At 42.2% G+C, this 23,007-nt stretch overlaps 1 long non-coding RNA gene across 1 annotated transcript; it reads right to left on the minus strand.

Moving 5' to 3' along the window:
* Positions 1-225: 225 nt before the first annotated feature.
* On the minus strand, positions 226-11,904 carry LOC147904629 (uncharacterized). The gene is made up of 3 exons (XR_015542118.1): positions 11,728-11,904; positions 11,317-11,626; positions 226-395 (listed from the first exon to the last, which is right to left on the minus strand). It is a non-coding gene; the product is annotated as an uncharacterized LOC147904629 (long non-coding RNA).
* Between the last annotated feature and the right edge of the window lie 11,103 nt (positions 11,905-23,007).

Here is a 23,007-nt window from a genome sequence, read left to right on the forward strand (position 1 = left end):
ACAATCCAAAGACAAAGCAAGGCGAACCTATGCTACAAAGCAAAGACAATGATTGCTCCTCAAGCATAATCACCAGAAACGGTCATATGCATCAAACAAATTTTTAAATTTATGACACTTAAAAATTGTACAAAAGGATTGTCTCTATTTGTAATTGTCATTATAAATAATAAAAGATATCTTTAATATGTTAATACTCCATATAAACTTATCCAATGAAGAACACCAATAAATAGAAAAGAAAGAGCAAAAATAGCAATGGATCAAACAGCACTGAACATAAGGAGCATAAATCCTTTGTCCCTGTCTAGCTTGCTGAGGAGCTTGAAAATTGAAAGTAGAAGGACCTCCAATTCCTCTACCACGTGGGACACCACCACGCCCTCTTTCTCGTCCTATCATAAGATGCAAACTCAGATTCTTCATCATCTCAGCCATCTCATGTATCTCATCCTTAATAGATCTTTCCTTCTTCTCTCTCTCTCCTACATCTCTCTCTAAAATACCACACGCACATGCACACTTACACACACACACACAAAGCTAAACATAAAATATGAAAATATAAATAAATATGATATTAAATCTCTCTCTAAAACACCACACGCACATACACACACACACACACGCACACAAAAATAAACACGAAATGTAAAAATATAAATAAATATGATATTAAATCTCTCTCTCTCTCTCTCTACAAGGAAATAAAGTTTAAATAAAAAGTGTGTTATAAACCGGTCTACTACCTCTCGGTTGCCATTATATATCACGCAATGATTGGATTTCCTTTTCTTGGATCAGAATTTCAGACTACGTGTCCCTTTTGCACGTCAGCATGTCATGACCCAGAAGCATGAGCTGCTTAGTGCTCACTCAGCTAGACCTTGGCGTTGCGATATATGTGGACCGAGCAGACTGGCAAAACTGAATTGTTGTGGCTCGGAGCAGAGTCATAGTGACACACAGAGAAGAATCGCACATGGCGCAATGGCACATTTACTACCCCTACCCTCTTACCTCTGTGCAATCTGCGGCCTCTACCCTCTGTCCTCAAACTCTCCACTATGTGCCACGTGTTGCCCATTCACCTCCAAGATTTCCCCCCTCTTGCCGAACCTCCTACGAATAGTAAGAAAACTCTCTGCCATGTGCCACATGGTGCCCAAACTTCCAAAATTTTGCCCAATCTTGCGAAACCTCCTGGAAACCTCCCTCCTGTGGTAGGTTTGGTATTTGTCTCCTTAGTATATAGTAAGATTAGAAGGGGCAATTTGCTATCGGTGATACTTACCTAAGGAGCTGCACACACTTTATTTTATGTTTCTATTATACCGTCAATGCATGTTGGTGACAAGTCATCCACGACCCTGGCACTAATGAAGTGCATGTGTAGGGTGTACACCAAGCCATTTGGGTGACACAATTGTAGTGCATGAGCACCGATCCGATTATCTATAAGGTCAATTGTATGACCGAAGTTCTGTGTGCAATACATTGGTTCATTGCATTGTGTGTCTGTCTATTGGTGTTCAGACTTCCTTAGTCATTATTCTTGATCAGAGCGGATTGCAAGCATCAATCTGCTAACAAGATGTCGACCACCACGGCGAGCTCTATACATCGTCTAGTACCAGTATTTGATGGAACTGGTTTCAGAGCTTGGAAGAGGATGACTTGTACCTCAAAGGGGAGGGGTACTATGCTATCGTAGTAGCAGGAACATAGAAGAAACGTGACGCTACAGCCGAAGCCAAGGCATGGCAAGCAAGGGAAGATAAAGCCTTGGCAGCTATTGGTTTAAGTCTCAAGAAGGAGATAACTCTTGAGGCACCATGTGATACGAGTACAGACTTATGGAAATGGTTGATCCAGCGATATGAGAAGCACTTTGAAGTCGAGATTCTCCATACTGCGCTACATGGATGGCAAGGACCTACGTACTCACGTACATACGATGAAGGAGCTATTTGATCAACTGGCATGTTCGGGAGACGCATAAAAAGTTCCTGTTGAGCAGTAAAAGCTCAAATTGCATCAGTCGCTCCCTGGCTCGAGGCATAGCGTTCAGAGTACTTTAATGACCAACAAGGACCTGACTTGGGAACAAATTGCTGATGCACTCTATGAAGAGGAGATGATCAGGATGGATATGGGGATCCAGACGCCAACTACAACTAGCGAACATGCGCTGGTTTCTTACACACCACAAAGACCTGAATTGCATGCGGGCATGTTCACGAGATCAAGGCCTGGTGTCCCATACTGTGCAGAAAGCTCCAGCTGGTCCTCAAATGAATCGATGCAAGGGCAAGTGCAGATACTGCGGCATCGAAGGGCATTTTGAATTTGAGTGTAGCAGGAAACATCCTGATCTAGAGAAACAAGTGAAAGAACTCACAAACGGGTCCTCCACGTACAATGTGCCAACAAATAAGCCTCATATGCAAGAAGTACAAGTCTCTTGTCATCACTCCAAAGTTCAAATGGTTGATAATCTACTACTGATATGGGCATGAGTGTAGAATTCACAGCTAAGGAATGCTTCATACGTCATGAGGAAACCAAGGAGCTCGTGGTGGCCAAGCGAGTTTGCCGTCATTCTTTGTACCTGTTGGCAGATGCAATTGGGATCAAGAATGTCATACTTCTAGTGACCAGTGTCAGCAATACTGATTTGTGGCACAAGCGCCTCGCCCACTTCAACTTCAAGGTAATCAAATACATGCATTATCATAATAATGTTCATGGCTTGAATCTGGTTAAGAATCCCAAGCTAGGTACGTGTGATCCATGTGTTCTTGAAACATTCACGTAGTAGTTTCCAAAGGCAAGCTCCTCGGTCATGAGACCTTCTTGCATTGATTCACTCTGATTTGTGTGGCCCGATGCTGATTGCCTCAAAGGGAGGAAGCAGACATTATATGACTTTTATCGATGATGCAAAAGTGCAGCGGAGCGACAGCTAGGTCACAATATGAAAGCATTGCCCTCAGACAATGGGGAGGAGAATATCTGAGTCATGAATTTCAAGTGTATTGTCATGAGGAATGTATCCGGAGGCAACTCACTGTTCTATACTTTGTACCTGTTGGCAGATGCAATTGCGATCAAGAATGTCATACTTCTAGTGACCAGTGTCAGCAATACTGATTTGTGGCACAAGCGCCTCGCCCACGTCAACGTCAAGGTAATCAAATACATGCATTATCATAATCATGTTCATGGCTTGAATCTGGTTAAGAATCCCAAGCTAGGTACGTGTGATCCATGTGTTCTTGAAACATTCACGTAGTAGTTTCCAAAGGCAAGCTCCTCGGTCATGAGACCTTCTTGCATTGATTCACTCTGATTTGTGTGGCCCGATGCTGATTGCCTCAAAGGGAGGAAGCAGATATTATATGACTTTTATTGATGGACTGAGGTCTATTTCTTGAAAAGTAAATCAGAAGCCTTCCAATGCTTTTGATAGTATAAAAGTGCAGCAGAGCGACAGCTAGGTCACAATATGAAAGCATTGCCCTCAGACAATGGGGAGGAGAATATCTGAGTCATGAATTTCAAGTGTATTGTCATGAGGAATGTATCCGGAGGCAACTCACTGTTCCATACACGCCACAATTAAATGGGGTAGCCGAGAGAAAGAATCAAACATCAAATAATGCAGCTAGAACAGTGTTGGCAGAAAGCCATCTTGATCCTACATTCTGGGCAGAAGCAGTCCACACGGCCATATTTGTCCAAAATCGACTGCCTACGGCTGCATTGTCTGAATCAACCCCATATGAGCAATGGTATGGTACAAATCCCGATGTCTCCTTCATTTGTGAATTCCAAGCGTTTGCAAAGATTCCAGTTTCTCAATGTTCCAAATTCGATGTACGCAGCCTAAAGGTCATCTTTGTTGGGTATCTTCAAGATTGCTGTGGGTGTAAATTATGGAATCCAATTTTTTCATAAATGATCGTAAGCTATTTCATGAAGATATATTTTCGGGTACCATTCATGATCCTTCACAATTCTCTAGCTTTGATTGCCCATGGTGATGACTCAAAGGATTTATTACAAGATGTTCAACTTATTGGAGAGAACGATCTGCCCGACATCTCTGATTTACAAGATGATGATCTATCTTTACCGGCTGCATCAAACAATGTTCCTCTAGTCCACAACAACAATGATTTATCTGCAGATAATCATGAAAATTCCTCCCACACCCTCAGATTCTATTTCTCAAGAAGTTGATCCTTTTTCTTCAAATACTGACCGTGATATCTATGAGGACGTCTATCGTGAACTCGAAGATCCCATGGAGCCGAGTGAATCTCCAATTCGGGTGCTTCCACCCAGATCTCGAAAGCCTTTTGCAAAGGTAATTGAAAATGCATGAAATTACTATGCTGCAAAATGTCCCTACTTTCAAGCATAAGCTTATTATCGCACAGATATTGGACCAGAACCTGCCAATCATTTGGATGCACTTGATGGTCCCAAAGGATCTCAATGGAAACAGGCCATGGATGAGGGAATATGCCTCCTTGATTCAAAATTCTACATGGAAGCTCACTGACTTACCTCCTTCCTGATCACCTATTTCTTGTATATGGGTATAAAAGCAAAAATTTCATGCAAATGGCTCTTTATCTAAGTATAAGGCTCACCTCGTCGTTGCAAAAGGGTACTCTCAGATTTTTGGTCTGGATTATTTTGAGACCTTTTCACCAGTTGTCAAGATAACGACTATTTGAGTTTTGCTCGCATTTGCCACACAGGCTGATCTTGACATTCATCAAATGGATGTCAAGACCGCCTTTTTGCATGGAGAAATTCAAGAAGAAATCTATATGGTTCAACTGCCTGGCTATGAGGATTCAGCTCATCCACATCTTGTGTGTTGATTACTTAAGTCTAAAGCAAGCATCTAGTTCATGGTTTCAAAAGATTGACACTTTTCTTCATGGTTATGGTTTTGTCTCCTCTGCTGCTGCAAATTTGAATCTTTACATTCTACGCCATTCAGCCGTTATAATTTTGCTCACATTGTATGTTGATGACATTATCTTATTGCCAATGATGTCCAAGCAATGCATCAAGTGAAAACTGCTCTTAGCTCAAGGTCGATCTAGGTGAGCTTGGCTATTGTCTGGGTATGGAAATTCTCAGAGATCATGCGGCTGGCACCCTCCATCTATCACAGCACAAATATGTTTGGGATCTCCTCTCCAAATATTATATGATACAATGCAAACCAGTAGCCACTCCAATGGATCCCAGTTCCATTTCCCTTCTTAATTCTCCTTCCTCCGGATCTGAATCACCACCCTTTCCTTATCATAGTCTAGTGGGAAGTCTCATTTATACCACGGTCTGTTGTAGACCTGACATAGCCTTTGCAGTGATTTCTCTTTCCCCATTCAATTCCAGGCCTTCTCCCGTCCACTGGCGACTTCTAACGAGGGTACTGTGCTATTTATCTGGCACCCCCATGCATGGTTTGTTGTTCAAACAACAATCATCTTCCACTCTTGAGCTTCATGCATATTCGGATGCCAATTGGGGTACTGATGTTCATACGGGATGCTCTATTACTAGTTGGTGTTTCCTTCTCCATGGTACTATAGTGAGTTGGTTTAGTAAACCTCAAAAGGTTATGGCCTTATCTTCTACGAAGGCTGAGTACATTGCCACTTCTGTTGCTTCTAGAGAAGTTATTTGGTCACGCAGATTACTCCATGACATCTCTCAATTGCCCTCAGATGAACCTACTTTACTCTGGTGTGACAATTAGAGTACTATAGCCCTCACCAAGAACCCCATCCTTCACTCTCGTACCAAGCGCATTACCATTATTTGTGAGATCTTGTTCGTGATGGTATTCTCCATGTTTAGTATCTTCCTGCTGAATAGATGCCTACAAATCATTTGACCAAGCCTCTTCCTCGACCTCACTTTTAACTTCTTCGATCGCTATTGGGCACGTCATCCTCTTCTCCACAAGGTGTTACATAAACAAATGAAGGTTCACGTATCACCCTCTTCTCCACAAGATGTCGCATAAACAATCAAGAATCACCTGTGGTCGCGTTTGAGGGGGGGCATTGGCAAGTCATCCACAACCCTGGCACTAATGAAGTGCATGTGTTGGGTGTACACCAACGCATTTGGGTGACACAATTGTAGTGCATGATCCGATTATCGGGGAGGATCACGTGAATGAGAACTATAAGGTCTATTGTATGATCGAAGTTCTATGTGCAATACATTGGTTCATTGCATTGTGTGCATCTGTGTCTATTGGTGTTTAGACTTCCTTAGTGCATTAGGCTTGTCAGTGGGCATGTTGCCATGCCCTCATTGGTGCAATTGGAGGCATCAGGATCAACATGTTGCTAAGAGCAAGACTGAGTCATAAAGACAATTAGGTGGACTCCAATTTGAGAGGTTCCCTTGTGGAGAGAGATAGAAAGTGCAAGATGGGCCAGCAAACTAGTGTATAGTTTACGTCAATTGTTAAAGCATCATACCGAGCAAGACTTTTTTTTTTGGTTTGGGGGTAAAATTGTCGAATATATTGAGGGTGGTCAACCCTCAAAAAAAGAAGGGACCAGTACAAAACTTGGCCTAAAGAGGCCTACGTTGCTAATAGCTAGATTGACCTAGACCATCCATAGATTAGCATTGATGGGGAATAGGGTGTGGCTCACCACTGGCTCAGTACTATCGAGGATACGACCAAAGTCCTTGAGAAATGTCTTAGCAATTGCAACTATGGCTGTGGTTCTAAACCCTAACTGAACTTTGTGGCTAAAAACATTGCCATTATGGACTTCCCAGATTGCCAGCAAGGCCGCTACCCTCGTGTATGGCCAACTCACAATGGCCAGTGTAGAGGGCATCCTTGAGGTCTCACCTAGAAGAGGGATCTGCCACTGATGTCCCATCATGAACTTGGACATAAGACCCAAGCTACGAACTGCTACTTGGATCCTGTGCCACACTTCTCTGGCTACTAGGCATTTCCAAAAAAAGTGCCTCACACCCTCCATCGCGTTGCCACAGACCCCACACCCCGAGTCCACGACTACCCTCTTGGCTATCTTAGCCTTGACAGGCAGCCACACTGGCTAAGAATCTTCCACATTAGAAATATGGCATTATCCACCTAGCAACCCTTCCAAATTTTAGTGAGCCTTATCCTCCACCACGCATGGCCCGTTCTTAATCCCCAAACTTTGTTTAGCCAAGGAGTCGCATTTTGCATCTGATGAAGATGCCTATAGATTAGTTACGTTGAGATTTTGCTCAGGGGGGTTTTCCCGATTCTCCATTGACTGTCAATACGATCCTTTGCGAGAATCGGGTTACTTGGCTAGCCCTTCGGGATTCTTTTGAGGATCGCCTTGACCAGATCAGATCCACCGTCCGTAATGTGGAACTCTTCGCGCAGCACATTGATTAATTTCCAGTCAGCTTTGGTGGGGTCCCAAACGTCTGCCCACGTGGCCATTCCTTTCTTGAAGAGATTGTGTGCCTGCCTCATATGATGCCATGCAAACGCATCTCCTTGGCCGTGGCCTTGCTCCACCAGATTGACTCTCCCAGACTGCCATCCTCTCTCAAACCATCTCTACCTTTCCAGCACAATTGCTCAACACAAGCCTTCCACGCTGAAACAAGGCTAGCCAGAATATCGGAACCGGTAACAGTTACAGGGAAGGCGAAGAGGAGCTTGTCATACCACGATAGACCTGCCCTTTTTCCTTTCGATTCAGTGAGCTTCGCCTTAGCAGTGTTGACCCACGGAGTTGGCCTAAGGAACAGCCAAGCGAGGAGTTTGCCCACTAGGCCGAGATTCCTAGTCCTTAAATCTAGCAAACCTACCCCCTCCCTTCATCTTAAGAGCTTTCAGCTGCTCCCACAGGATATAGTGCATCTTCTTCTTGCCTAGTCGTTAGCCCAGAGGAACGCATGGAAGAGGGCCTCAATTTCCAGCCAATGTGTCTTTTTGAAATGCCACAGCAAGGCGAGATAGGTAACTGACGATGTCATTACATGTTGGATCACCAAGCAGCGGGCATTCTAGCTTAGGCACACCCCATCCCAGCTCCTAAGTTTCGCTTTGATCTTATCTTTGAACCAGAGGAACCGTCATTTGAGGGAGAGGTCAAGACCCAACGGTAGTGCATCTTCTTCTTGCCCTAGTCCTCAGCCCAGAGGAATGCATGGAAGAGGGCCTCAATTTCCAGTCAGGGTGTCTTTTTGAAATGCCACAGCAAGCCCAGATAGGTAACCAATGATGTCATTACATGTTGGATCACCAAGCAGCGGACATTCCAGCTTAGGCACACCCCATCCCAGCTCCTGAGTTTCGCTTTGATCTTATCTTTGAACCAGAGGAACCGTCGTTTGAGGGAGAGGTCGAGACCGAGCGGTGCCCCCAGGTACCTTATGATTTTTTTCCCTAAGGACCACCTTTGCCCCAATCTCAATCACCCAATCCGATGTGGGGTTTAGGTTCGAATGAAGAAGGAAGGACTTGTTGAAGCTACACTTAGAGCTCGAGGCTCTAGAGAAGACCTTTATAGCATCCATGAGGCTGTTTGTGCTTTCCCTGTCCTCTTGAATCATCACTACAGTGTCGTCCACAAAGAGCTGGTGGGAGAATTGCTCTCTAAAAGGTAGAATAAGGTCATTGATCTCACCACAGGCCACCTTGGTTTTGAGCATGGCCATAAGAGGAACCGTGTAGATCACATACAGGAGGGGCGCCAACAGATAGCCTTGGCAGATAGATCTCCTTAGCCTCTAATTTCCAACTGCTCCTCCGCTGAGGCATTGCCAAACAGATAGTGTACCTTCTGCAAGAATCCAGGCCCAAAGCCCAGCCTAGCCATCACCGTGAGGATGAAGTCTCAACGGACTCTGTCATAAGCTTTATCCATATCTAGGCCAAAAACCAACATTTTTTGCCCGGTAGCCATTGCACGATCCACATCGACCACCACTGCCCCGCATAAGTCTCTAATCCTGAGAGCCATCGCCTTGGCAATGACCTTGTACGAGGTGTTCAGCATCGTTATTGGCCTCCAATCTCCCACTTTGATCCTGCTCTGTCTTTTGGGGAAGAGTTTCAAGAGCCTGGCATTTACATCCTCCATCAGAGTACCTGTTTCGACCGTTGCATTAGCCATCTCAGTGAGATCCGGTCCTAACACGTCCTCATTCAACCCGTCTGGACCAGGGGACTTGTCATCTGCCAAGGCATTTAAGGCTTCCTCTAGCTCCTTAAGGTCGAAAAGCCTATCGAGGCGGCTCTTGTACATAGTCACATGAAAACCTGTTTCATCCTGTTCGAAACCTTGAAACGCGAAATAGACGAAATGTTTCGAAATAGGACAAAACGCTCTCAACGAAACCTTTGTTTTGCCCAAATCAAAATAAGCGTTTTTGCCCCGTTTTTTCTAGAATCCAAGGTGTTTATGTTTTCAATTTTCTTTTATTATCTTGACTTATATTTCTCTTTGTTCACTCTAACTTAAATATAACATATCTTTTTGTCCCTATAAGGGTTTATATTAAGTATCAATTCGAAACCTATCCATTTCGTACGAAAAGCCGAAACGAAACGAAACAAAACTTATTGAAACAATGAAACAAACGAAACGTTTCTTGTGACTATGTGAGTCTTGTAGTAGTTTGACACCCGCGAGTCCACCCCGGCAAGAGCTTCATTAATGGAATCCCCCTCGTCAGCCTCTTAAACCGCTTCTGCACCCACAAGCGCGCTCAGTTCTCGATGAAACATGGCCGCAATGTGCCAAAATTCAGTCTGAACATTACCTTGGGCATCCTCAACTTTGTCCCTTAGGTAGTTATTTTTGAGGGCGTGAAAGAAAACTTTGGAGGGGCAGTCGCCTTGGGCTAGCCACAGTTGTCTGTTGTTGATGTGCGCTTGGTCAACTTCCTGTAGCTCCCAATCATGCCAGGCAATGTGTGCTTTCACCAACAGGGTACTCATGAACAGATCCTTCGGCGAGACGGAGACGGTGGCTAACCATAACTTCTTCTTCCCAACCTAGATTCATGGTCCACTTCCTTAATGTAGCGCAACACAGTTCTGACGGCCACATCCCACCTATGGCAGGGGTCTCTCACGCCTTCCATCGTCGCTTGCCGCCACTTCTTCCGAACCATCCTACAAAACGGCTTAAGTAGGGTTCAGACTAAGCCGACGGCCATGAATGAAAATGCAATGTGCAGGGGCGCCCTTACCCTTGGACCAATAGTATACGCACGCTCGAACATGGTAACAAAAAAAACTTATCCGTGGGATGAAGGTCTCCCATTAGATGGGCGGCGGAAGGAAAAGGCCACGAAAGAGCATAATTGGGAGTTGAACCCACGCCAAGGCGCCAAACCTTGAATGCATCACCATCAAGCCAATCAACGTTGCTTATTCTAGATATATCCTATTTAATATAAGTTTTGTCGGTCGGGCAGACACGGCTTCCATTCTCTTCACACTAGCCGTGTCTGTCGGCCTAGTCTGAACCCTCCCTTAGATTCAAGAAAGCGCTTTGTCAAACTTAAATGGGATATCTTTCGACCTTTCAACTTTACTGGGGATATGGAACTTAACGAAGAGGGGGGAGTGGTCGGAGAGAGCGGACTTCGATCCACGAAGCTTCGCGTGAAATATAGAACCGGCCCTAAACTCGTCACCCCGTCTCCTATTATTCCAAGTGAAGTTGGATAGGCCTTCTGAAGTCAATCAGACAAAGTTGGAGACACAGTTCCTCCCACGACTCACGCTCCCCACCAGAGATCAAGGCACCACCATGGGATCTGTCAAGGGGAATCCTCCGTTGAGTTCTAGTCACCACCTAGCAGCCAATTGTCTCCAACCAACTCCCTACACAGGGCTCGCCAGCACCCAGTCTCTGCATATAGTTGTTCGGGGCATAGACACTCGCTACCCCAAACTCAGAATCCTCAACTGACAATCGCACACCTATCAGCCACCCCGCCGCGTTCCTGCAGGTCTCCTTTGGGTAAAGGACTAAGACTCCAGCACCCCCCCTTACCTCTCTTTGGGCAATTCACGAATTCACAAAGAGGCTTTTTCCAGACTTATAACATACGTCAATCGTTAAAGCATTGTACCACACTTTTTCCAGACTTACAACTCCTTTTTTGCTGTGGACGAGAGCCACATACTTTAATTGGTGAATTGGATTGAAATTATAATTCCTGCTACAAATCGCATCGCAGGAACAACTTTGTTATCAATAAGAGGGACGAGAGAGCGTTATTTACCATTGAGTACGGTCTGCCAGAAGCCGCAACCTTCTTCGCCGGACTGCGTAGTCGTTTTTGCAGGTCTTTCGTTTTCTACTTGCGTCAATTGTTTCAGATCCTTTACACTAGAGTGAGAAGGAAGCTGCTCGTCGTAGCCATGAAGCAAAGGAGGAGTAGTCGCCAACCACTCATGAGGCACACGTTCCAGAACACCGGCAGAATTCATCTCTTTCTGTTAAATACATTACTCAATGATGGGAAACTGGTCAGTAGACCAGAGCTCAGGGAATAAATCGGCGGATAGAGGCCATAAGCGTCCATTGATTGCCTGCACATGAACATAGAAATACCTTTCGATACTTCAAAAGCATATTAACAACGCCCACGCCCAAATTTTCGGGTAATTTCAACTGGGTAAGGAAAACCCACCTATATGAACAGGGCCACTCCGGAGTAGAATCACGCCATGAGCTGGGCGATTGAGCGAATTCATCGCTGCAGCCGTCAAGGTCGACGGATGTGCAATCGTCCTGCTCGGAGTCGCTATCAGGGAACGAATCAACGTCTTCCCCATTGGGAGGGCTCATATTGAGCCTTGAGGAAACGGAAACGGAGAAAAAGGGAAGGATGAAATTGAGAGGGAGGGAAAGCAAAGAGGTAGCTGGCTTAAGGTGCTTTTGGGACAAGATGAAGTTGGCTTAAGGAAGGATGCAAAGGTAGCTGGCGCAAGGAAGGCAGATGGGTGCTTTTGGAGGAGAAGGAAGTTGGCGCAGACTGGCAGTGCTACAGTATTCTATTATCATTATTATTATTATTCAAAATATATTCACAAAAAGCAATCCACTCCCATCTCTTCTTTTTTTTGTTGTACCACGCTTCAAAAAAGTGCTCCCCTACAAGAATTATTAGCACAGGCTCTCTTAGAGACGGTGCTTTAGGATTGAGTTGAGTGGGAAGTTTTTTAGGAATTTTTTACCACAAAGGGAAATATGCAAAAGTAATAGGATTCCAACATTAATGTACTGCTTCTATATGTCCTTTTTAAATCAAAGCACAATGTCCTTTCATCTTAAACGGTGTTTCCTACGCTTTTTTGGCACTACATCCCCTAGCTTTGATTGTGTATGGCAAAATTATATTTCCTTCTCCTTACCCCTTTATCTTTCTTTTTAATCCACATCGGTTTTTATGGATATTGTTCTTGGAAGTTCTATAATTTGATTTACGTAATTGTCGCGTTATCTCGGAGGAGTGTGGAATTCTATCTGTTTTTTTTTTTTAAAGCAGTGAATGAGTGAGGGAATGTGTTGAAATGCCGAGGGTATAAGGGGGTTGGTTTATTTGCTTTGTTTTGAAGTGTTGTTCAACGAATCTTTGAGGTATTAGATTCATGATGCAATTAATGTGTAGGTATGGGAAATGGGAATGAAACAAGAGAATGGAAAAAACTATATAGCTATATACAACAGGAGGTGATCCTAGCCATTTTAGAAATGGATGCAAGCACGATTCAGACTATTGGTCTTGATGACAAATTATTAGATCCCTTCAAGAAAGTCATCATGGAAAAAGTTAGCGACCGAGAGGATGTGCTGTCCATCCATGCTTAACTAGAAAAAATAGCGCATGATGTGTGGTCATTAGAGATAGGTAGAAGAATCATGAAAATTATAGGAAACATTAAGTGCCATGCCAAAATTTCTAGAAGAATTACACTTTCAATCAAAAAGCAAGAAATTTGGGAGGAGCCATGGGTAAAGAGGAAGGCACAATTAACTCAAACTAAGCTAATTGCATTGGCCAAGCAAAAAAATGACCCAATAGGAGCACATATCGAGTCGGATGTGTCGATGGGTACAGGTGCCAGGTTGAGCGCAACTTCTATCAATACAATGTTCTCAGAGCTTGGATAGCTGCGATAGATATGTTGGATACTATCAAGGCTTTGTAAATGTAGTTCTATGTGCAGGGCAACATGCCACGGTTTAAGGTTTCACCACGCCACAGTCACTAGGAAACCAATATTAGTCCAATTAAGCACATATCAAAAGGCATGCTTAAGGAAGATCCTAGTAGGCTAATGTCTCTCGATGTTGCTTGTCAATTGTTTTCCTCTCAATGCATCGATCCTAGTGGTTGAATGCGGCCAATTGTGGAAGTGGATTGCAATGTAGCCATGCTTTAATTTTTATGTATGATGTTAGATGATGTTTTACCATAGCTACCTTGTTCTATTCTATTGCACACACTCAACAAATAAGAGGGTCGTCACGAGATATTATTCCTAGTAGCTGTATGCAGCCAGTGAAGAAAGCACATTGCAATGCAGCCCTGCTTAAATTTTTACATGTGATTGTTTCATTGTTACCTTGCTTTATTCTATTGGACTCATTTAAAAATAGAGAGAATGAGAGAATGCCATAACAAATAATTTTTCATATACGATGTTGCAACTCTTTAGCTGCTCATTGTGTAGTACAATAACATTGCTCTCTTGCCTTTATGAGCTTATTGTGAGAGTTGGGGGTACTGTACACGTATACACACACACACACACACACACACACACACACACACACACACACACACAACAGATAGATATCAATTCTATCTTCTTCCAAGTTGAAAGGACACTGAATCTATCTGTAGTTATCACACTAGTTACGTTATATTCCTGTGTATTAAAGGGAATGTACACTTTTTTGTTTGTAGTTGCAAGTGTGATGGCTAGTCCAAAGAATTAGCATTCTACTCTATTTCAAGGAAACAAATTGCCGAGCGCTTTTTTGATAACACAAGGATGCAAAAGAAGTTGGCATTTATTTGGCTATTGATTGCTCTATCCACCCTGCAAAAAATTATCATGCACTTAGTCAAGGCCCCTAAAGGGACATCTTTCACAGATTTATTACTACATAACGATTTCATCCAGAGTCCAACTGTGAAAAATCTTTATACTAGGAGGAGTGGCTCAGTTGTCAGTATTCTAACTATCAAATATGTGTGTTATTTAATAGCCACAACAATCAAACACTTATATGGGCTCCAATACCAGCTCAAAAGCTAGATTGAAGGGTTGAGAGATTATGATAACTTAAGTTCCTGAACATTATAGTACGATGGTCTAATGAAGGTAGATATTCCCAGATCATGCCCAAGGATGACATAGAAGACTTTGTGCGGTCTTTGGATTTGGATGGCATAAAATGTAAACATTATATAGCCATGTTGGAGAAGCAGGCACGGTTGGGTTTTTTATGTAGGCATGATTTACTTTATTATGCCTTTTTGCTTATGATATTTAAGGATGTGCCTACACCAAAACACTGGGTTATTGCACGCCATGCAATCCTTTACATCTAGAAGACAAGTTAGCTTGGACTGACATACGATGGGTCTATTACCGGGGTATTACTGTTGTTGAAGTACATAGCAGTATTTCATGGTTGGGAGACCCAATGTCATACCAGTCGTTGTTCGGCTATTTTTGTACATTGGCTAGGGGTGTTTTTAGTTGGTTGTGTGGTTTACAAGAGGAGATTGTGATTAATAAAATAGATTGCTACTCACACGGTCTCTTAATGGCATCCAAAAATAGAGTGGATAACTAATACATTGCTATATATGGGTTTACAACAAGAAAGTCCAATGCCAATCTATGGCGTCGACTCGAAGTCGATTGAACTTGTGTGGAAATTAGTCAAAGGGACCATACATCGACAACGCTACCCGTACATGAGTCCATTGATTGATATGATTTCCTTGGAAAAGGTGCAACTGAAACAAACAAGTGGCAATAATGCAAACAACTAAAGCAAACAAGTGGCAATAATGCACTAGGTGCTACTATTTGTAGGGACAACGACTATGAGCAAGGGATGGAGCTTTGTAATAGGCTCAACTTAGTTTATGATTAAAGGCATTCTAATTTAGTCGCTGATACTGTTACATCATCTGGTTGTTTGGAGTACTGTACCTTTGAACTATGTATTTCTCTTGTACATGCTTTCAGTGAATGTTTAAAGTTATTGATGCTTCAAATTTACTCTTCTTTTTCTACATTGTCAGGCCCACAATGGCTTTTAAGCCGTTTCTCAACCTCTCCCCCCCCCCGCCCCCCCCCCCCCCCCCTCCTTACAATGCTTCACTATATCATCAAAGCACTACCTAACAAAATTCCCCAATCAAAATAGAGCCTTAAAAGACCCTATTTTTAAAATCACATCTTCTAGAATAGGGGTGCATTCATTGAAGGTGTTTTTTTTTTTAATGGCCACCCTGAAATTTAATATGTTGCAGGTAAAGCATTAAAAAAAAAGTCAACTACATTAGATAAAAGACCAGGAACCAGCACTGAGAAGGAATCTTCATTGGCTTCAACCATCAAGGCATCCAATGTCAGGCTAGAAAACAATCGCGCTATCACAAGTAATAATAAGGCATAGAAAAGAGACGCATCTGAATTGCAAGTGGTAATGATAAAGGATATGATTCCAAGCATGCAAAAGATTCTCTTTGAGGGTTTGATTTTAAACCATTTACGGCACTTATGATAGGAAGAGAAATTCATCCTACCCAAACATAAGAGTAGACTTGACTAATATAGGTAGCCTCACAATGATCGCATTGCAACTTGATAAAGAGTTGATTGAAAAACACGAGGAGATAATCAAGCTTGGTAACTACGTGAGAATCAAGAACTTTGGGATTTCGAAGAAAAAGCTAGAATTTGATAGAGGGGATTTTGAGTTGACATTAAAAGTGACAGTAAGTATAGTTTTCACAGTATTGCCAGTCCCTAAAATCCAATTAAATTTCTATGATAACACAACCATAGCAAAGTTATTACAAAGCCCGAAAACATATCCAACTGGCAACATTGCGGTTGTGGTTTTGGAAGATGCTAGAATACATACGCGCAAAAGATTCTCAAACTGTTTCTTAAAGGTGGCTGATGGAGCGGGTTCAGATGGCTGCTCAATTGTAAGTAGCCTTGTAGTCATGCCTGTTTTCCAATTGTGACCGAGGCTATGACTAATACTATTATTGTTGTGCATTCTTTGCCTTCTTTGTGCAGTTGGCATTCTACAGTGAACATGAGCACATCAAGGACGAGATGTTGTGTGCACTAAACAAAGGCCATCCCACTATATATGTGATTAAGAATGCAACAATTGGAAGATACATGACTAGGAAGCACCTACAGTTTGCTACCTACTCAATAGCAGTGCAAGCGATCAATCAAGACACCATGAAGAGGCTTACATAAGTATTTGAATATTACCAAATCCAAGAGAGTAATGTTGACTCAGTGAGCGATGTAGAGTATAGTACATGTGTTTTTTACTCCTAATTGTTATTATCAATCAGCATTCCATTTACTGAAACATTGATCCTTGTGGAGATTTGTGACGGTGAATTAACGTTCATCCAAACCGCTTGGCCATTCTACATTGCTTGTGCACTTTGCAAGATGCAAGCTGGGTTGCAACAAATAGGAAAGAACACTTACAACTATACTCATTGCAAACATCGTGTTGATCCCAAAATCATCAATCATATGGTTGCAACAATCAAAATAGAAGATGGCAATTGAGTGCAGGTCAACATTAAAGATCCTTGGATAACAGTGCTACTTGGGATAACTACCACTATTGATCAATACTAAAGCAAGAACGAGAAGGCTTTTTTATGGAAAATTAGTACAGTGCGGACTATGGGAGAATTCGGACTAACGTATGGGAATGTACTAGTTTGATACACACCAATAATAGATCCTGAAGATGAAGATCTGTTGCAAAATTGAGAAATCGAGGACAAGTTAGCTGCTAAAGCCGTTGCCTAGGGTGGGAAAAAGAAACTGTTATTCAAAACCTATTTTTTTGAAAAGGCCATTTTTCCTGGGGAAAAAAAGGCATTTTCCAGGTACCTGTTTTCCAAGTGGCTGTTCCATTTTTTATTTTTGAAAAAAAAAAAAACTTTGTTGAAAGTGTTGTTTGCCCACCAAAAAAGCATTTTGCCAACCAAACAGGCTTTATGCGTGCCAAATGGGCTTTACGCCTACCTAACGGGCTTCACGCCTGTCGGTACAAAGAATGTTGTTTATTGAAGGTTGCAACAAATAGGAAAGAACGCTTGTACTCACTGTAAACATCGTGTCGAGCCCAAAATCATCAATCATATGGTTGCAACAATCAAAATAGAAGATGGCAATGAAGTGCAGATCAACGTTAAAGATCCTTGGATAACACTGCTACTTGGGATAACTACCACTATTGATCAATACTTTAACAAGAATGAGAAAGCTTTTTGATGGAAAATTAGTACAGTGTGGACTATGGGAGAATTCAGACTAACGTATGGGAATGTACTGGTTTGATACACACCGATAACAGATCCTAAAGATGAAGATCCATTGCAAAATTGAGAAATCGAGGACAAGTTCGCTGCTACAGCCATTGCCTAGGGTGGGAAAAAGAAACTATTATGCAAAACCTATTTTCTAGAAAAAACCATTTTTCTTGGGAAAAAAAAGCCATTTTCCAAGTACCTGTTTTCTAAGTGGCTATTCCGTTTTTTATTTTTGAAAAAAAAAAAAGCACAAACGTTTCCTAATAGGGGAGTCAAGGGGAAAGGCATAGATACCCTACCCCATCCTACTAGTCAAAATAGGAATGGTACTTCTAGACGTGGAAGCATTATGTCCATTCATGACTTGCCTCAACAAAATTAAGAAGATGGGCATCAATGGGGTACCACACAAGGCGATGGAAGCTACACAAATCATGGGATGGTAGCATGGTGAGGATGGAATATTTGGGTATAATCGTTGCTGAAATACTCAAAGATGCATGTAAAATCAGAGAGGTAATGATGTATAGAATGCTACAAAAACTATGGCTAGACCCAAGGACAAAAATGTAGTTCAACAAACAGGAAAACTTGCTGGACATTTATAAAATGTAAAAATAACTGAAGGAAGACATATCAATATCCATAAGATAGCTAATTTATAAAATCAAAACTAGCTCACGTGATCTTGAGGTGGAGAGAGGTTGGTGCGCAAGATCTAGGGCACCCAGAGAAGAAAGGACCTACAAAATTGCCCAACATGGGAGGTAGAAAATGAGTAGCATGTACTCCTTAGATGTAGTGCATACGCTAACATCAAAGAAGGATATAAGGACAATAGAGAGATTCTTAAAAATCTGCTAGAGCAGCTAGCCAAAAACTAGGGAGTGGCTTGAAAGAGGTTTTGGAAAATCATAACAAGCTATTGGGACTAGCACACGAGCTAGCCCAACATGTACTCACTACATAAAGTGTTGTCATATTTTTCTTTCATTGGATGTAAGGGATCACTATTAGTTGATAGTGATCACCAGTCCCATAGATCCTAAAGGTTCTCACTGTTGGCAAATTTGGGTTGGAGTGTCTTTAGTCTGGAGGCTAGGAGTCGTATGAATAAACATGCATGTGTGTTTGTGGTGTGATTAGAGTTGGTTACCACCTAAGTAGGTTGAGGGAATCAAGGAAGGTGATTGAGAAGTCGTATCTAGATTCTCTATTATGATATCACATGTGATGTCATTACTTTGTAACCTTTGATTACATAAAGGCTCTCCCTCTCTGGAATAAAGTATATAGTGATTTTGTGTGTCTATATGTGGTCACTTTCTCCCATGGCACTCCCTTTCTACACCCTGTAGCCTTCAATTGGTATTAGAGCCATATGTTTGCTTCACTAGCTATATTCGTTGGTTGCTGGCTCTACTAATTCTTTGCTAATTCAATTGGTATAGAGCCATATGTTTGCTTCACTAGCTATATTCGTTGGTTGCTACTGCTAATTATTTGCTAATTCTATAGCTAGCTCTGCTATGACGTTTCCTCCTAGCTATGTTCTATTATTTGGAAGTCTTCACCACCTGAGCTTTGCTGCTACTACTGCCATTCCTTTGGAGCCTTTGCTGTAGAGCGTTGCTGCCATTCCTTTGGAGCCTTTGTTGTAGTATTTTGTTCTAGAATGCTCAATCTACCTTTGTTTCACTTCCACACAAGGCTGCTCTAGATGTTGAGCTATATCTTCAAATAACTCTTGCATTGGATACAGTGTCATTGCTAGACTTGGATATGATGTCTCAAAGATAAGCAGCCTGTCGATTTGTTTGCAATTGGAGTATTTGACAACAATCTTGATCGCAACAAACAATGTTGGTAACCACTCTTAGCTTCTCTACAATAACATTTGATGTTTCTCTACAACATGAAACTCCTGAGAAGTCCTAGCGTATCACTGTTCAAGAGTTAGCAGTGTATGAACATTCAAGAGTGTCGGCTCTCTTTCCAGTATTATTTCTTGCTATTGTAGGAATTCTCTACCAGATATATACTCTTAGCAATCTGTTTCCATCCCAACCAACTCTCTAATGTGCTTTCTAAGTCATGCATAGTTTTGCAATGCACTTCACTTGTGTTCATGGTGGTGGAAATTCATATGTCTCTGTCCGGACATTCATGGCTGGATTGTGACTTGATATCACTCAAATGATTCGTTGAAGAAGCCACCTCACTATCACACTATTAAAAGACAGCCTTGTGATGAACTCACAAAGATTCCACGAGTTGAAAGAGAGGCCTCATGAGGTGATTCCAAGAGTTCCTCATGAGCTGATTCCAAGAACTAATGTAAAATCTTCATGAGCTACTAGAAATGCTCGTCGATAACATAGTAAGTAGCCACACAATCAATTACAGTTTATCGCTCAAATCAACCTTCAAAAGATTTTAGCCTAGTATTGCAGGATGGCTGCAAGTTTTCTTGTAAAGGATTAGAAGCAATCTCAAGGGTAGGACCTTCCTATATTCCTACCATGGGCACTTCAATTAAAGTAGATAAGTTTGATGGAAATGCATTCCATACGTGGTAGACAAAAGTCAAATTCATCCTTATGAAGAAGGGACTTTGGAGTATTGCGAATGGGAAAGAGAAGAAGCCTTCAACGAGGGATACTGAAGCCATATGGATTGCTAAGGATGAGAAAGCTCTTGCCATTATTGCTTTAGGGCTAAGTGATGAGTTTCATCCATCACATTGATGGAAAGGACACATCTTTCGAAGCATGGGAAGAATTAGAGGAGCTCTTTGGCATTCATACAAAAAGCTCAAAGATAAGTCTCTTGATGCAATTCTTTGAGCTTAATTCAAAAAGGGGGGATCCACTTCCAGCCCACCTTAATTGAATGAAGAGTTTAACTACCCAACTTGCGGTAGTTACAATAGACATGGATGATGATGTTTGCATAGCTGTGCTATTAAAAAGTCTACCATAAGAGGACTATGAAAATATTGTCTCAACTTTGATGAATCTCCCTACACCTAAATTGGTTGACATAATTGGGTCTGTTTTGGAAGAAGAGAAGAAGATCAAGCTACGACAAGGTTATTCTTATGAGGAAGCCTACTTTACTAAGAGGACTTTCAAGGTATCTACATCGAAGGCCCTGTCCAAGGAAGAGAGCAATATGAAGTGTCATTTTTGTGGGAAACCAAGCCACTTTGAGAAGGATTGCTACACAAAGAAAAGACTTTTTGCAAATCTTATCGAACATCATGGAGGTGAAGAAGAAACAGATGCTATTGAGGCCATAGATGTGGCCAACTTTGTTGAGCATGATTGGGCCTTTTAGGCTAAGGACTCATCCCTGTTCATGATGCCATCCCCTATGTTGTAAACCAATAGACCAAATTTGGAGTGAGGTCATGTTAGGTCTAGCGAGCCTAAATGACTCTACTGCTAATGTAGCTAGAATGAGTTCTAGGTTGGGGTCTTGTATGTTGTCACTGAGTGTGAACAAATCTTGAAGCTTCCCACGGACTACTTCTAGGTTTGAGGTCATCAATTTGAGGGAGGTATGTTGGGCAAATTGATGTATTTGGGTTGGAGTGTCTTTAGTCTAGAAGCTAGGAGTCGTATGAATAAACATGCATGTGTGTTTGTGGTGTGATTAGTTAGTGTGATTGGAGTTGGTTACTACCTAAGTAGGTTCAGGGAATCAAGAAAGGTGATTGAGAAGAAGTCGGATCTAGATTCTCTATTATGATATCACATGTGATGTCATTACTTTGTAACCTTTGCCTACATAAAGGCTCTCCCTCTCTAGAATAAAGTGTGTAGTGATTTTGTGTGTCGATATGTGCTCACTTTCTCCCATGGGGCTCCCTTTCTACACCTCGTAGCCTTCACTCACAATAGACCTTAATACAACCATATCATATGATATTATCTCTCTCTCTCTCTCTCTCTCTCTCTCTCTCTCTCTCTCTCTCTCTCTCTCTCTCTCTCTCTCTCTCTCTCTCTCTCTTTGAGCCCCTCAACCCTTATTCCCTCAGCCCTCATCCCACCCTTATCCCCTCAGCCCCTCAGCCCACCCCTTAGCCTTTTAGCTCCTTTGCTAGCCCAATTGACCTCCCCCTGCCTGTTGCGATAACAAATGTAGCCCCCCTCTACATCTTAAGGGAGTTCTCTCTGCTTGCAGTGTGTTCTAGCACCCCCTATCCTATTCTAGTATATAGCAAGGGCTCCCCTCCCACCTTCAAACACAGCATAGGGCTATGTAAGCCCTGCCTCCATTGGCCCAGGTGGTTCTCTACCCCCCCGTCTACCTTCATGGACTGCTCTAGCTCATTGCATCTTTGTGGGTCTACATTAGACTCCGCTTCTATCCATGTGGGCTGCATGCCTTGCCTTGAGGGCCTATCCCGCACCCAACCCTATGCTTTGGTCTTACATTGCCCAAGCAACTTGCCATTAAGAGCCTCTACACTTGCAAATAGCAAGAAAGAGATTAGCTAAGAACTTTTTGGAGCATTGCGAACCTATAAGAAAATGTAAGTACAATGCATTCACACTCAACAAAGTTCTTTCATACATAGTAGTAAATATAGTCTTGGATTCAAAGTTTAAAGATGGACAACTCACTAGATGAGAAGACACGAGGGCATAAACAACAAAAATATACTGTCATTGGGAAAAACATACAAAAAGTTGATGATGCAAGTGCCAAATCTTGTACACATGCAACTAAAGACATAATCAAAATGTAGGATGCAAAAAATGAGTCACTACAAAAAGGATTGGGGAAAACAAGGGAGATGAGACTATGCATAAATTAAAGAATCATATGTTGAGGGATTTGAACAAGCAGAAACAGGAGGTACAAATGGTATGGAAAGCTTAGCTAAAACAAATGCAAGTAGATATGGCTTGTATAATTGAGGGAAAAACTAGCTACCATGCCTCACTTAAGGAATTAAAGGGACAAATTGCCATCCTCAATGTTGAGAATGAAGCATTGAAAGCATGCATTCAATGGGAAGAAGGGGAATTATAGCCTCCTTTGAATGAAGAGCAGGTCAAATCCCTCCAGGCACAACAGGGAGAAAAAACAAACAAAGCACTGGAGGAGCTCAAAATAGTAAATGAATCTTTCAAGAAGGAAATGGCTGCTATTCAATCCAATTGTAGGGTAAACATGCAGAGTTTACAGAGCACATAACAAAGGGGAAAGAGAAGATCCTAGATTGGAAAGAAGTGGATAAGAAATATGCATCGGCCCCAAAGAAGGCCTTCATCTCTAATGCCTTAGAGGAGGAGAAAAGACAAAGCAGCAAAGCCCTTAATGTGCTGGTAAGAGGCCCTTAATGTG

This window comes from Dipteris shenzhenensis, chromosome 2 (genome assembly GCF_047967505.1).
Source record: "Dipteris shenzhenensis isolate YYH24624 ecotype China chromosome 2, Dip_SZ_1.0, whole genome shotgun sequence".
Taxonomy (NCBI): Eukaryota; Viridiplantae; Streptophyta; class Polypodiopsida; order Gleicheniales; family Dipteridaceae; genus Dipteris; species Dipteris shenzhenensis.